The sequence below is a fragment of the Callorhinus ursinus genome, unplaced genomic scaffold (genome assembly GCF_003265705.2).
Source record: "Callorhinus ursinus isolate GAN/ISIS: 27379988/994484 unplaced genomic scaffold, GSC_fseal_2.0 scaffold4, whole genome shotgun sequence".
Lineage (NCBI taxonomy): Eukaryota > Metazoa > Chordata > Mammalia > Carnivora > Otariidae > Callorhinus > Callorhinus ursinus.
Window position 1 is genome coordinate 43,693,788 of NW_027397066.1, and position 16,510 is coordinate 43,710,297.

Below are 16,510 nucleotides of genomic sequence, written 5' to 3' on the forward strand. Positions count from 1 at the left end.
GTATTCAATAAAAGATTATAAAATAATCAACCAACTTGATCTAATTGACATTTACATAACATCAGCCAATAACAGAATATATATTCTTTTTCAAATGTACATATAACATTTACCAAGACAGACCGTATTCTGGGCCCATAAAACAAATCTCAATATAATTAAAAGGATCCAAGTCATATAAAGTATGTTCTCTAATCACAATGATACTAACTTAAAAATAACAGACCTCTGGAAAATCCTCAAATATCTAGAAACTAACACACTTCTAAATAATGTATTGGTAAAAAGACACCAAAAAGCAAATTAGAGACTATTTTGAGCTGAATGAAAATGGAAAAATATATATATACATAAAAATTACTAAGCAGTACTTAGAGGGAAGTTTATAGCACACAGGGCACGGGGGAGGTGGAGAGGGAATCAGTGACCTCAGCTTGTACCCTAAGAAACTAGAAAAAGAAAACAGACTAAAACCAAAATTAAAGAAAGAAAATAATGAAGTTCAGAGCAGAAGTAGGAAATAAACAACAAAATAAAGAAAATTGGCTAAACCAAAAGCAGATTCTTTGAGAACCTTTTTTTTTTTTTTAAGATTTTATTTATTTATTTGAGAGAGAGAATGAGAGATAGAGAGCACGAGAGGGAAGAGGGTCAGAGGGAGAAGCAGACTCCCTGCTGAGCAGGGAGCCCGATGTGGGACTCGATCCTGGGACTCCAGGATCATGACCTGAGCTGAAGGCAGTCGCTTAACCAAGTGAGCCACCCAGGCACCCAGATTCTTTGAGAACCTTAATAAAATTAATAAATCTCTAGCTAGACTGATCAAGTGAAAAAGACACAGTATTAAGTCCGACTGAATATGGATTATATATTTAATTCACTATAGATTCTATAGATATTTAAAGGATATTAAGATCATAAACAACTTTACCAATAAATTCTATAACAGAGATGAAATGGATAGGTTCCCTCAGAAATTTAGCATGGGGGGGGTGCCTGGGTGCCTCTGCCGGTTAAGCATCTGCCTTCAGCTCAGGTCATGATCCCAGGGTCCTGGGATCGAGCCCCGCGTCAGGCTCCCTGCTTAGCAGAGAGCCTGCTTCTCCCTCTCCCTCTGCCTGCTGCTCTGCCTAACTGTGCTCTCTCGAACTCTGTCAAATAAATAAATAAAATCTTTAAAAAAAGAAAAAGAAACTTAGCATGCATGTGAAGTGCTACATAAAACAACATGACCAATAACCAACAGAAAAACAAACCATATAAGCAGACCAGTAGAAGATGCAAATACTAGAATCAATAGACAAGCATTTAAGTAACTAATCAATATATTCAAGAGAATTGGGAGTATTAAAAATCTATAAAATAGGATTAAATTAATGCTCTAGCACTCAAAATCACAATGTAAAATTAAGAATACAATAGATCTGTTTCAACAAAAGAGAAAATAGTTTTACTAATGGAATAAGGGTCAATAGAAGATACCCAAGTAAAATACTGAGAAAAAAAAATTTAAGAGATGTGTGGAACACGATCATTGACTTGTAATATGTCTAAATTGGAATCTGAAAAGAGGGAAACAGAAGCAATATTTGAAGAGGAATAACAGAACATCCTCAAATGAAAAGGCATCAAGCCATTAATTCCAAAAGCTCTACGAACATAAAGCAAAATACGATACAAAGCACACCTCAACACATTACAGTCAAACAGCTAAAACACTAAGAAAAAAGAGAAAGTCTTAAAAGTAGTCAAAGAAAAATAAGAAGACACATTATTCTCAGCCAGACTATAAGGTGATAATTACCTTCAATAAGACTGGCAGCTGACTTCAACAAAAAGCCAGAAGACAAAACATTTTTTTAATAAAGAAAAAAAAAAATAACTACCAACTTATTCAGTAAAAAAATTCTTCAAAAAAGAATGTGAAATTAAGACAGTCTCAAATAAAAATGGAAAAAAATCACTGTCAGTAGGTAGTATTGCCAGTATTAAAATATATACTAAAGGAAGCTATTCAGACAGAAGGAAAATGATCTCAGAAACACAAAAAGACAGGAAAGAAGAAACCTAGAAAGGGTAAATATTAAAAAAAAATTGGCTGCTTGAAATAATACTAATAATGCCTTCTGCAGTTTAAAATATGTACAAAAAAATACAGAACAATAATAATGCAAAAAGGTTGGAGGAGTTAAGTGTAAGAAACTTGCATTATTGGGGAATGACAGAAGTAGTCATTTGTACCATAATAAGTATACTTGTTATAATCTCTGGAATAACCACTAAAGATATAATGAAAAAAATATATAACTCGCAAATAGGAGGAAAAAACAATAAAAATAACTCAAAAGAAAGCAAAACAGAAAGGATAAAAAAGAATGCAAAGCAGATGATTCAAAGAAGTCAAAGTTGATATAAGCAGCAAACTTAGCTGTAAAAAAGTAAATGAACTATTCAAAGACTAACACTTGATTAAAATAAATATAATCTGTATTCAAAGACATCCAGAAAACATGAAAGTTTAAAAAACTGCACATATCCCACTTACCATAAAATTGCAACAGGTGTACACACACACACACACACACACACACACACACACACACACAAATGCCTCAGAAAATACTGAAAAAAAAATTTTACTGGGCTCATCCCTGAGGTTTTAGGTGATTTTTTCCATCATAGATTTTCTTTGTAGTTTTGGGCACTTTAATTCTTTTCTAAGGAGCAAGACCCATTTTCATAAAAACCACAACTTTTCAAAAGAAAAAAAAATCAGTTTACAAATTTTAATGATGAGCTCCAAGAAAGTACCAGACTTACAGAAAAAGAACATGATCAAGCCTAAAAAGTTAAACGATATAAACTTATTTCACACAATGAACTCTAATCTTGAAACTAAAAAACCTTTACACCTTTATAATTATAAATACATCATATCATCACCATCTCTGATGGAGACAAAAATTATCAGGTAAGAGCTGGAAATAGGTTTTCCCATTAACTAATGGTTCCCTCACTTCTCTTGCTTCTAATAAAAATCTGATATTTCCACTGTACTATATATGTTAAACTTGTAAAATAAAATTTAAGTCCTAACATTTTTCATTTTAATTTGTGGGTTGTTTCCTAAATAACTTTTTCTAATATTACCTCAACTAAAATTTAAGTTTCAACACAGAAGAAAACCAGTTACCAGTTTCATGAATCAAAACTTGGCAAAGGATGTCAAAGAAAAATATACAACACCATGCATCTTAGAACCATGCTCTAGTAACTTTATTATTCTAAGTCACATAAAAAGATCAACTATTCCCAAACGCTCTATATAAAAACAAAACTCTAAGCAACTTATTTAAATATATTTAAATTGGAAGGGAAAAAAAAGGTAAGAGTCCTGTCTGGTATACACTATGAAAATAACAAAACCAGAATAACAACTAACATTTATTGACCACTTCACTATGGGATGCTCTTTGTTCTAAGTAATTTGCATGTGTTGTCTCATTTAATCCTCACATATTATAAACTAGTATTATCTTCCTTTTACAGATGAGAAATTGAAGTAACATTTGTCCAAGGTCATACAACCACCTAGCAGTAAAGCCAGGATTTGAATGCCAAGCAAGCTAGCTCTAGAACCTTGCACTCTTACACACCATGCTATCGATGTTAGTAATTAAGATCTTGTTAAAGTAGTATGCTTTCTTTGTTATTTTCAGGCCATAAATAAGCTTTATTTAGAATAAAACCAGATATTTTAACCAACTGGTCATGTCACTGAGACAATACTCTCTAAAAACTTCCTACTTTCATGACAGAAAAAAGTAAAAAAGCAGTCACTATCAAAAGTATATTAATTAAACCCGAGAAACTTCCAAAAATAGACAATAGAAGGCACACTAAAAACTACTGCATTAAACTGTCTGTAAGATCTTATCTATTTTCTCTTGAAAGTAATTTAACTTAGTTTTTGTCCCCGACTTAAACTAGAAGATCCAGATACCTAGGAGTAGAATAAAATGTCACAGAAATCCTATATAAAGCTAATGTCAATTTTTTGGGTGATGAAGGAGTCTTTCTTAGTATTTACATTTCCCTTTTAAGGAAATGTTTTGGAGCAAACAAAAAAACCTCTCTGTTGAACTTCATTTTAATCGTGTGTATGGACTGCTTCATAGATTCCCACCCTACTTAGAAGGCTTGTTATCCAGAAGAAGATAATTGTTATCCAAATGATTTATGCTCATGAAATGCAAAGTTAGTTTAATACAATTCAAAGTAAAACATACTTTAGAAATAAACATAAAAATCTTGGCTTCACTATTATGGATCATTATTAGATAATTATATACTTATGGTATATTTTTTCAACAAAAAGCACAAAAGTTTGGTTTAATCTGGATACTAATACAAATTCAGTATCAACCTACTGAAATTCTTTTTTTAAAGGAGAAAAAAAATCTCATTTTTATTATTAGAAAATAGAAGAAAGCTTGCTATTCCTGATTTTTGTAGAGTCCCATTTACACATGACATATTTAAATACACATGACTACTTAAATTCTAATTCAAAAATGACACCATTTTAAAAATTGATAAATGTCCGACTGAAAAACATCAGTTAGTAAATTATTACACAAACACAGAGAGTACTCCACACCCATTAAAAATAATCATGTTGTAGAAAAATACTGACATAAAAATGTTCAGGATTCATTGTTAAGTGAACAGAATAATTTGTACTACAGTAGATGCATTATGAGCCCATTCTGTAAATATCATATGTCTTTAAGTACATTTATATTTATATAATGGCTAACCAAAATGCAGGAAGAAGATATTCCAGGTTAACAATGGCACCTCTTTGGGCGCCTGGGTGGCTCAGATGGTTGGGCATCTGCCTTCGGCTCAGGTCATGATCCCAGAGTCCTGGGATCGAGTCCCACATCGGGCTCCCTGCTCCTTGGGAGCCTGCTTCTCCCTCTGCCTCTCTCTCTCTCTGTCTCTCATGAATAAATAAATAAAAATATTAAAAAAAAAAACAAAAAACAATGGCACCTCTTTGTAGTAGGATTTCCAGTGATAATGTTAAAAATTTAATTCATGCTTTGGATGCCTGGGTGGCTCAGTTGGTTAAGCAACTGCCTTCAGCTCAGGTCATGATCCTGAAGTCCTGGGATCGAGTCCCACATCGGGCTCCCTACTCAGCAGGGAGTCAGCTTCTCCCTCTGACACTCCTCCCTCTCATGCTCTCTGTCTCTCATTCTCTCTCTCCCAAATAAAGAATCTTAAAAAAATTAAATAAAAAATTAAAAAAAAAAATTTAATTCATGCTTTTTCGTGTCTCCCAAATTTTCTACATTAGGGATGTGCTATTTTTATAACTGGGGAGAGAGATTAAGAAAAAGACAAAGACATTATTTACATTAAAGCCGTATTTTAATACAAATAACAAATTCTTAACTAGAGATATGGCTTAACTCTTACTAGTAAAGCCCCCATCTGTGGTTTATTTTGTTTTGTTTTTAAATACAAAACCTCTTAACATGAACCAAACTGTATTCTCGTTTTCCACTATTCTGGATGAGAATTTAAAAATTAAAGTACCTGATTAAATGTGAACTCTGAAAAAAGATGGGAATTTCTGTCTTACTATTTGACCTCATAACTGTAGAAATTAAAATACTTCTGAAAAATAAATGTAAGTCACATCCTAAGCAATATAAGTCAAAAGCAAGTCACAAAAATTTATTTTTTTACAAGTGATTTCTTCTTGCTGATTTCTAAGACTTAAAATAATAAGCAGAATTACATCTTTGTGAAATACACACCTAAAACAGGTAACAAAAATAAGTCGACACTAGAGAGGATGGGTTTAGGTACTTTGAAATTTGCATAACCAAAAACATGGAGAAAAACAGGAATCCTAATTCACAGAAGTTACACTAACAGAGCTATATAAATGACTAACAAGTGGTTGTAAAGCAACCTATAAATATAAATGCCATAATAATTATAGTTAATTAGTAAGAAATAAATTGCTCTGACATTTTATTCTTTAAGTAATTCATACAACTCCATCTAGAATTTTAGACTTGGTAAAAGGGAAAATGCAATCTTTATTAGTACAGTGTCTATAAGAAATTACACATAAAAAAATTTATGCATCTGCAAAGAACTGGAAGGAAACAGACACAAAACAATAAAAGGTAATTTTTCTGTAATACGGAACTTCAATTTTTTACAATGTTGTTTGCTTTCATAGTTTAAAATATTTGCAGCAAACATATTTTAATTGACATAGCACTAGAAGTAAAAACGTGGGGGAGAGGGTACATTAAATATGTGCTTTGAGAAAAGGAAACAAGAAGCAATCTACTCTTAATACTAACACTGCCTGACATACTAGATGATAGATAAGTTAAATGAGAGAATTAAATTTCCTAATATTTCTAACAATCCTGAAATCTAAGAGGTTGTATTATAATTATCAAATTAAACATTAAATGGCTCTTTCCTGTGGACTGTTCTAAAAACAAACAAAAAAAGCAACTATCAATTAGTCTTATAAACGTCTGCTATAATGATACAACTTAACTCCTCACTTACTCGTTAAAAGCTAAGATTTGAGCTTTCTAAATTTGTTCTATCCTTTAACTATTTAAAAGGTTGAGATAGAAACTCTTCCTCCAAACGCCATGCTTGTAAAAATAAAAAGCTGGAAACAGTCTCATCCTTATAAACCTTATATATATTTTTCTCCTGGAATCTATCATTTCCTACCTTGTGTTATAATCATTACATACGTGCTCTTTTAACTACACTAGATTTCAAACCCACAGAAAGCAGGGTCAGTCGTACTGCATCTTTCTATGTATCTCACATAACTTAGCAAAGACTAAAGAGTAAAGATTTAGTCTTGATTGATCCTCTGAACTTTCTGCACACTCTATCACCTGAAAAGAATTATTAGAAAGGTAGCGTTCTCTTGCAGGGGGAGAGAGGAGGTGGGTGAAGGTGTGCATACTCCTTGTCTGCTGTCAGGTAAGCACAAACCAGACCAAAAGGCCTTTTCTCTTCCTTTCCCCTTCAAAGGCTAGATTCCATCTAAGTCAATCAGCATCTCTTAGTTAAGGACAGAGTCAGCCTTCAGAGGACCTGGAGAGGTTGATGTAATCTAGGGAGTTTCTAGTGGTCTCCAAGACCACGTCAAAACCCAAAGAAAACCCTACAATGGGGACTCTAAAGAGTCCTATAAAACCCAAGGAATCCAACTCTTTCACATGAATACATTCTACAAACAGATAAATCTCACACCAGTACGATCTAACTGCAAATTGTAAAGGTACCCCAAGCTGACAGGCCCCTCACAAGTGAAAAGATGAGTATGTTCTAAGGAGTATACCATATGTTAAACTTTCTGACATACTCCAAGTTGTTTTCCTGTCCCGTGAGTAGTAACAGAGCCCATAGTAGAGGCAAACTGACAGAAGTGACAATTCAATTTTCAATATTAAAAAGTCTATGTTTGCAAATGCACAGAAAAAGATGTAGAAGGTTAAACAACAGTGTTAACAGCAGTTATCTCTGGGGAGGGATGTGAAATAAAAGTTTAAGTGTGGAAAGGAGGTTTTCATTATATACATATTATATTGTTTTCATCTTTCATGAGCAATTTACTTCTGTAATTTTGAAAATAATATTAAGTAAAATGCTAAAATGGGATTCTATTTTTTTCAAAAAAAGGATTAATAAACCCAATGAATTCAAATGAAAAATAAATGTCATTTTGCAGAAGCTTGGCTACTACAGACCTACAGATCAAACAGAAATAATGCAATTATCCTATCCTACAAAATAAAAAGGAATACTGGTAACATAACAAAAATGCCCATAGCAACTGTCACCCACTACTCAACATTCACTACTTTGATTATACAGTATTAGCCACCAGAGGGAGTTTCAGTACCCTCCCCTCAAAATTACATCCACTCTACATTAAAGCCCTTTTTCAATTTTAACCTAATTAAAAAGGTTACGCTAACAGAAAAAAGAAATCTTAATACAATTTTTACAGCCATCCGTAAATCATAAAAAGTTTTTATTTACTGCACCATAGAACACTGCTTCTCAATTTTATTTTAATTTTTCATAAGAACTATATTTACAAATTGACATTTCATTGAGGTTCATGTCTGATTTCCTTAAGAGAAAAGTTTCCTAGTCTGAAAAGCAAACTACCTGGACAATCAAGTCTATCATCACTTTAATGGGGTGTTCATATTCTCCAATTATCACAACTTTGTGGTTAAAAAGTAAAATTTTATACAACTCTGACTCCTAAAAAGAGGAAAAGGGACACAAAACTAGCCTCTGAAAACAGCATAATCCATCCATAATGCCCAGTATAAATAATGCCATTATATATTTTAGCAAAGCAAAATACAACTAAGCATCTTTATGAGTTAGTCTGTGATGTCAGCATCTTAAAAATTAAAGTAGAAGAGCCCAGCCTATCTTAAACTTTCTTCCCATGTTTAGTTCATTTTTCTTAAAAAACATTAAGATAAATCATACTGAAAATGGCCCAAATCACAAGTAATGGAACAGAGACAGGCAGACAGGCAAAACCCACATAGCAAATTACTTTGGAGAGAAGGATTGTTTAATCTAGTTTATGAGTCTGTAACATAGTCACAAAAAAATTTTTAATACAAAGACATATACAATGTACATCTCATTTCCCACCTCCTTTCATCAGGCTACTACTTCTCCCTCTCTCCCACTGTTATTAATTTCCCAGTATCCTCCCAGTTTCTTTATAATTGAAGAGCAGACACAAGTTCATATTCTTATTCCTCCCCCACATCTTTCTTAACACATAAAGTAGCACATTATTCACACTGTCCTACACCTTGGGGTTTTTTTTTTCCTCTTTATAACATTGGAGATCTTTCCATGCCAGTGCACAAAAAGCTTCCTCATTCTTTTTCTCATAGCTGATCATGACTAATTCTACCACAACTTTCATCTGTCTTCTGGCTAACCTTTAATGACATTCTATTCATTCAAATACGTAATACCTGAATTAGTTTCCTTCCACCAACAAGATTTTAAAACAAATCAGATTTGAGGTGTCCCAGGAGATAACTTTCAAGAAAGCAACTCACTAGCTAAATTATATCCTTTTCAGAACGTTTGCTTTTGAAGCAGGTGAAGGGGCAAACATACCACAACTCTCTTAACACCAAAAATAAAACTACAAATTAGAATGCAATCTTCAAGTGAAATTACCTTTTTTTTGATTTGGGGGATCAGCATAATAGTCATATCAACAGTGACTGTAAAACTTTCTTCTTGTGCTTTTCTTTCACTGTAAAAGAAAACATTGATTTTTTTTTTTTTTTTTAAGGCTAGTAAGCCTTGAATTCAGCCCTATAGCTTGGCATCCTAACAGCAAGAAAACGACCACCTGATTCGATCTTTCATCCGCCAGGTCAGAGGCCGAGGCATTCATCTTTCAGGATCCTGCTATTACCAACAGGACGACTTCTACATCAACGAAAACACTTCGAAGAACATAAGCTCTGCGGCGCTACGTGTTGGAAATTACACACCAGGGGCCAGAGCGCCAGGACAGACTCCAGCTTCGCGGGCGGAAAGAGATCTAGAACAGCCAGCCGCGGTGGTGACAGGGCGCGGGGAGGCGCGAGTCGCCAAAAGGAAGACCCGGCGCAGCGCCGCGAGCCCTCGAACCCGCGCAGTCGCCCGAGCTGGGCGCGCCGAGCGGCGCGTTCCCCGGGAACCGAGCCCCGGAACCACGACCACTAACGGAACCAGCCCACGGGCGGCGGCCGCCGCTCGGACAGCGGACCGCGGCGCGCGGGCCGGGCGCTGGGAGGGTGGGGGTTCCCCGGAGGAGCTGGCCGCCCCGGCGCCCCATTGGGCGCCACTCCAAACGTGCCCGAGTTGTGACAGGAATAAAGTGGGTCACAAGGCCTAGCGGGTCCCCAGCGAAAGCCCTCTCGGCACCGCGTCTCTGGCTTTCCCGGCCGCTGGAATGGCCCCAGCCCGGAGGCGCGCTCCGGCCACCGGCCCCTCCGTGCACCCCAATCCCGCCCCTGCCCCGCAGGTAACCCCAGGAGCCCCGGAGGGCCCCTCAACAAGGGCGCGACTCCACCCCAACTCCCGGGAAAAGGCACACTAGAACGATAGACAAAACTTGGGCTTCAGCTCCCGCCTTCCCCTCCCTCGGCCGCCGCCCCCCGGCCCCACACACACACCGCCCACCGCTCCCTCCCCTTCCCCGCGCCCTCACCGTGTGGCTTGCGGCGGCTCCGGCTTCTTCCCTCCCCCACCCTGGAGTCTGGCTGCGGTGACTCGGAACCACTAACCCGGAGCGTCCAGGAGACACCGCGGCTCCCAGCACAAGCAGCACCTGGGGCTGAGTGGCGCCCCCCACCCACTTCCAAAAAAATTCACCGCTACTGCCGCCCGCTGCTCCCCCTCCCTTCCCTTCCCCTCCTCCACCGGCACCGGGAGCACGCATGCGCCGCCGAGGCAAGCCTACCGGCAGACTTCAAGCCCCAGGCCCACCCGGTGGGGCTCCACTCACCGGGAGCGCGCACGCGTCGGCGGCCAGATTTCCTTCGCGCTCTCGCTCTCGGGGGTTTCCTTTTTAAGCCGGTAGCCGCAAGCCTAGTCTGTGATTGCGCTCCCTGCTGGCGCATGCGCCGTCAGTGACCCCCGCGGGCTCCGACGGCCGGCGCTCAGCATTTGCCCCTCCCCTCACTCTCCCTTTCCCTGGCGCAACCGGGTGCGCATGCGACTTGCCCCGTTAGGCAGCGAGGAGTCGCGGAGGGGATCCCGGGCGCCGAAGAGACTCCGGCTCCCTCGGGCCGTGCGTCTGCGCCGTCCGCGGAGGGAAACCGGGATCTCCCCGGCGCCCTCTTCCTCGCACTCATTACTGGGGAGGCGGGGCCTGGTCGGGTAGAGGGTACGCCGGTCGGGGTAGCGTTGGCGTTAGGTCCAGGGAGCGAGGAGGAGGAGGGAGAGCTTCTCGCCGGGTGAGGCATCCGGGGGCCCGAAAGGGGACCCTCTCTCCTTTGAAAAGCAAATCACTTTGCCAGCACGCCAGGGAAGATTTTCCGGGTGTTGGCAGGCGGAAGGCTTTTTTCATTCTCTAGCGGCATCACTCGTGTTTCCTCTCTTGGGGCTGGGAGAGGTTGTTTGCGAAGGTGGATGGACGTCCCGAGACATCTTTTCCTTCTCTCTGGAAGGAGCACGGCTCCGGTCGCTTCTTATTGGTTGGGTGGGCCTGCGGAGACCGGATATGCGCCCCGGGCTGGAGGAGGGAGGCAAAAGAGGGTCAGGATGTGTTCATTTGGAGTTTTTCCCCTGGCCTTAAAGGTTTGGTGACAGTATAGTGGAAGATGGGGGATGAAGCAACGGGGATACACCAGGACCTGATTTGCACGGCTTCCCTTGTTAGAAAAATGTATGAATACTTTCTACTTTCGTTAGGGGAAATTACTTCCCTTGATGCTTAAAACACACTTGATCCGCATGGGAAAGCACGTTTCAGTAGTTGTAAATGATTGGAACGGAGGTCTCTACAGTCCTAATTCCTGGTAGTTGTCATGTTTTAATTAATGTCCTTTGGATTTAAAATAGAAGCCATCTTGTTTCAAAAAATAAACAACTGTTTGGGCTATAAATTGCTCCTTTTGAGGTAACATTCACCTAAGTAAGCATTTAAAACTGCTGAGTTTTAACTGAGCCCCTCCAGGGCTCAGTTAAGCGTCTGCCTTCGGCTCAGGTCATGATCCCAGGGTCCTGGGATTGAGTCCCACGTGGGGATCCTTGCTCAGCGGGGAACCTGCTTCTCCTACCTGCTGTCCGCCCCCCCCCCGCTTGTGTGCACTCTCTCTCTGACAAATAATTTAAAAAATAAAATAAAATTCTTCCTGAATGCTCAGAGAAAATATCAAAATTGAGGAACTGAGGATTTTTCCGTCAAGAGTGGGAAAAGAAGGATTTGTTAAGCTACTCCATTATAGAGCAGAAGGGATTTTAGTAGACATTTTTGTCCAGCATTCATTCCCTATTCTGATAATTTCCTTTGGAAAACTATTCACTCAGTGCACGTGGCTGCAGCAGGACTCCAGGGGGAAAGCATATTTGAGTTAATCCTCTGCCTTAGGCTGGGTTTACCAAGAAGTGTGCTCTGTCTTTGACAATGGATTTAAATCTGGAAAAAGGATAGGCCCAAAGCCATCTCTTCACTCGTGGATTATCTTGAGAAAGAGGTAACATGGAAAAAAGCAGATTGAAAGATGGAGATTTGGCCTGGAAACATGTTTGATGCCCAGAATCCAATGTGGACTAAATAACTGGAAACAAATTAGTCAGTTCTTTCATGTGTATTTGTTTTATTGTTTAAACCAGTGAGAGGTTTTCTGTCACTTGCTACCATGAATCCTAAGGGATGCTGGTAAGCAGGAGAGGAGACAAGGTTAATAATAAGGATAAGGTAGGTTGCAGCCAGACCAGAGAGTTTGAATGCTTCCCTTATGACATGGATGTTTATATTCTGTTCTAGAGAAAGTGATCCTTCCTCAGTTCTACATCATCTAGACTTCGTATCTTCAAAAATACCTTTGCCCCTTTTAATGGTTCCATTGTCCTCTTAGTCACTACTCTCAACGTTCATCTTTGACTCCTTCCTCTCTCACTTTCTTTATTTAATCATTTACCAAGCCCTGTTGATAATCCTGTTTCTCTGCTCAGTGTTCTGCCACTGCTTGAGTATTTCCCACAGTTTGGTTCACATTTTATCTGTTCCTCCCATATTCTCTCCAAGAAGAAAACTATCAGATGTTTCTAATAACTTTTCCAACTTCCAGATTCTACTTTTCCCTTAAAATAGACATTCTGCCTCATAGTTTCGCGGATCCTAAATTTATTTCCCCAGCCTAAACACAGTTTATATATATAATTTAAATATTCTGTTAATTCCTTCTCGTACACCTTGCTGTTACTTAAACTGGGCATTTCCAACGCTCTTTCAAACTGATTCTCCTAGCTGATGTCTTGATAGAGACAATATAGCTTAGTTGTTAAGAGTACAAAATTGGAAACTAAACTGCCTGGATTGAAATCCCACCTCTTAATATTTGCATGACTTTGAGCAAGTTATTTCTCTGTTCATTTTTCTCATCTGTAAAATGAGGATAATAGCAAACCTATCTCATGGGATAATTGACGTATAGAAAATAGATGTAGTTGTGTACGTGTGTGTGTGTAAGTAATAGTACATAAGAGATCCCATGTAAGTGTTGGCTAGTATTTTTAAGTAGGCTCCACACCCAACGTGGGGCTCAACCTCATGATTCTAAGATCAAGAGTCACACGCTGTAACGACTCAGCCAGCCAGTTGCTCCTAAGTGTTGGCTATTATTAATGATATCCCTTTTGTGTAATTCTTATGTCTCTTGCTCAAATTCTTCCCCTAGTTCCTGGGTCCCATCAGTTACAAAATCCTGTGTGTCCTTTCATAATACCTCTCTTATCCATCCTTTCATTAGCATTACTAGTTTCACCATTATAAAGTAAATTGGAACATAGGAAATTTAAGATATGTATAATAGGGAATATAAGGAAAGTTTGTGGGGGTTTTTTTTATTTTTTTAAAGATTTTTATTTATTTGACAGAAAGAGAGCACAAGTAGAGCAGCAGGCAGAGGGAGAGGGAGAAGCAGGCTCTCCACTGAGCAGGGAGCCCGACATGGGGCTTGACCCCATCAGGACCTGAGTAGAAGGCAGCCGCCCAACTGGCTGAGCCACCCAGGCGCCCCTGTGGGGGTTTGTTTTGTTTTGTTTTGTTTAAGAAATCTCCATGGTTTAGCCAATTACTAATACTGTTTCTAGACCCTTTAAAATAGAGGGAAGTACAATAATATGAGGTGGTATTACAGACTTTGTAGTCAAAGGTCTGGGCTTAAATCCTGGCTAATAATAAACTAAGAGACACTGAACAAGTTAAATAATTTCTCTGAGCTTCAGAGCATTTATCTGTAAAGGTAGAAGAATAAGCATCTCAGAATTGTGATGATCAAATGTAAATTATAAACTGCTACATAAAGGTTATGTGGTAAGGAATGGTGGTTTTAGATGTTTACAATTCATTGTTGGAACCTAGGAATGGTTGAAATGACTCATAAATTTTAACTCCAGCCTTACACCTCTCATTTGGGCTCCATACATGTATGTCCAGTTGCCTACCTGATGTCTCCTCTTGGGTATCTCAAATATCTTGCATGTCCCCTTCAATCTTTTCTCTACAGAGCAGCATGAATATTCTTTTGGAAATATGAATGAAATCACATGTTCCTACTTGAAACCCTTTTGTTCCCCATTTCATTCAAATTCCTAATCATGGTCACGATACTGTTTCATCTAGCCCTTGCTCTCTCTCCAATCTCATGTTCTCCATTTTCTCCTTTGCCCATAACACTCCCACCTAGAAATTTCCTTCAATTCCTTGCTAATCTCTTTATTCTCTGGCATTGGCACATGTTGTGCCCTTGCCTGAACCACCTTCCTACAATTTCTCATGGCTGGCTCCTCAGTCTTCATGTCTCAAAGTTCTAACTACCCAATTTTTAAGTAGGTCTCTCTCCTACCTCTCTGCTGCCCCGCCCCCCCCAGAGTACCCACAGTTACTGCATATTGTTGTGCCCACTGTTTCCTCCATAATACTAAGTTTAAGTTACATGTATATTTGTTTGACACTTGTTTTCTTATTAACTAACATCCCCACCATCACATGGTAAACTCCAAGAGGCAAGAACTATGTGTTTTGTCCATCACTGAATTTGCAGCATCTGTTTCAGTGCCTGAGGTGAATGAATGAATGGATGAATGAATACATGAAAGGTAAAACATGCTAGAAAGAAGATTTTTAGGATTATCTTTATATCCTAGATTATGAATGCAGGTGGCAGATTATAATCCTATCAAAGCATTAGCCTTAATAATGTGTTTTAAAGTACAAAAGGGAGATAAACAAATCAAATAGTGAAATACGATAACTCTTAATAACCAAGAGTGTGGAGGAAGAGTTAAAGAATGCATACAAGGTATCTTTAAGGGGTTTGATATTGAGTGCTGCCCAATCACCTAAGGATCTCATTAAAACAAAAATTCTAATTCAGTTAGTCTGGGATGGGGCCTGAGATTCTGCATTTCTAAGCAGCCTCCAGGGATGCTGCAAATTCCAGGACCATACTTTGACAAACAAGGCACTGTAAAGTAGGGAAGGAAATTGCATGGTTGGGCAGCAAGGAATAGAGAAAAATATTAGGTTGGGATATATGAAATATCCATTTTTAATAGGTCCAAAACTGTTGAATATTGGCAATTAAAAAAAACTTTTAAGTTTGTATACCATTAAATAAAAATCATTCAATAAAATGGAAAACAAATATTAAATAATTTCTCTGCATTCTGACGAATATTTATACCCTACTGAAATGGGAATGTGTAAATGAAATAACTATGGGAGTAATACTGACCTACAATGGCAGGTGTGAAGACTTGACGGAATAATGTGCGTGTTTGGGCATGTGTGCACACACATCGTTTGAAAAAGACTGACTGGAATCACAGCCACTTAAAACATGCTATAATTTTATGATTTTTACAAATGTTAAAGTCTTCATGAACTGTTCTTGTGAATAAAAACTTACTGCCACCTGGTGGATTTGAGTTAAGAGTTAGAAGGGAAATATATATCTTTTTATTCAGGTATCTTAAATACTATGATACTTCCTCTGTTAATTTTAACTTAAAAAAAGAAAATAAATATGTATTTACTAAAAAAATTACAATTAGGGGGACTTTTTGCATTTGGTTTTAACGAGATATGATAATGTTTGTATTTATATGCATTACATGATATTAAAGTTACATTTTAACTTTATAATATGGCTTTTCATTTCCACAACTTTTATCCTATTTAGAAACATATCCATCCATTTGTTAAAGAGAACTTTAGGGGTTGGACCAGTATAGGTTATTATTTCTCTTACATGTGTCCATAATACTATAAAAAAAGACCATCTTATGCAACCCTCAACTTTCCCTCCCTTCATCCCAAGATGTATGTTACCCTTCTTAGCTATCTCAGAGGAAAGGGATCTTCCTGATCCTTTGCAAAGTTAGATCATTTGGTTTTATCTTACCTGGTTACCGTATTCAAATCTGTATTTAACTTTCCTCCCACTTCCTCATTGTCTGCCGCCTCTATGATTCCTATCCCCCCACCCCCAAGAGCAGCAGTCTTTTCTTGACTCCATGTTGACTGTCTCAGTTCTCACCAATTTATGTTTGTAATTTAATCATTTAAACGTAGTCTAGATTCTCTCACAAACATCAGTGAACATCTGCAATCAGAATGATGGGTCTTCAATACAAACAAAGTAGAAGAATAAAATGTTATTGAACTATT

At 38.3% G+C, this 16,510-nt stretch overlaps 1 protein-coding gene across 14 annotated transcripts in view; it reads right to left on the reverse strand.

Annotated features, from left to right (window-relative positions):
- Window positions 1-10,766, reverse strand: part of CLOCK (clock circadian regulator) — a 154,739-nt gene extending 143,973 nt beyond the window's left edge. For 7 of the 14 annotated variants that reach the window (XR_012377922.1, XR_012377923.1, XM_025887066.2 and 4 more), the window contains exons 1-2: window positions 10,616-10,766; window positions 9,295-9,373 (exon numbers count right to left, since the gene is read on the reverse strand). The gene's annotated coding sequence lies outside the window, so the exon portion shown is untranslated. Of the gene's footprint in view, window positions 1-9,294; window positions 9,374-9,472; window positions 9,769-10,318; window positions 10,496-10,615 lie in introns of those variants that run through there. The other 7 variants (XM_025887063.2, XM_073891700.1, XM_073891698.1 and 4 more) reach the window with 5 other exon arrangements.
- Window positions 10,767-16,510: the final 5,744 nt, after the last annotated feature.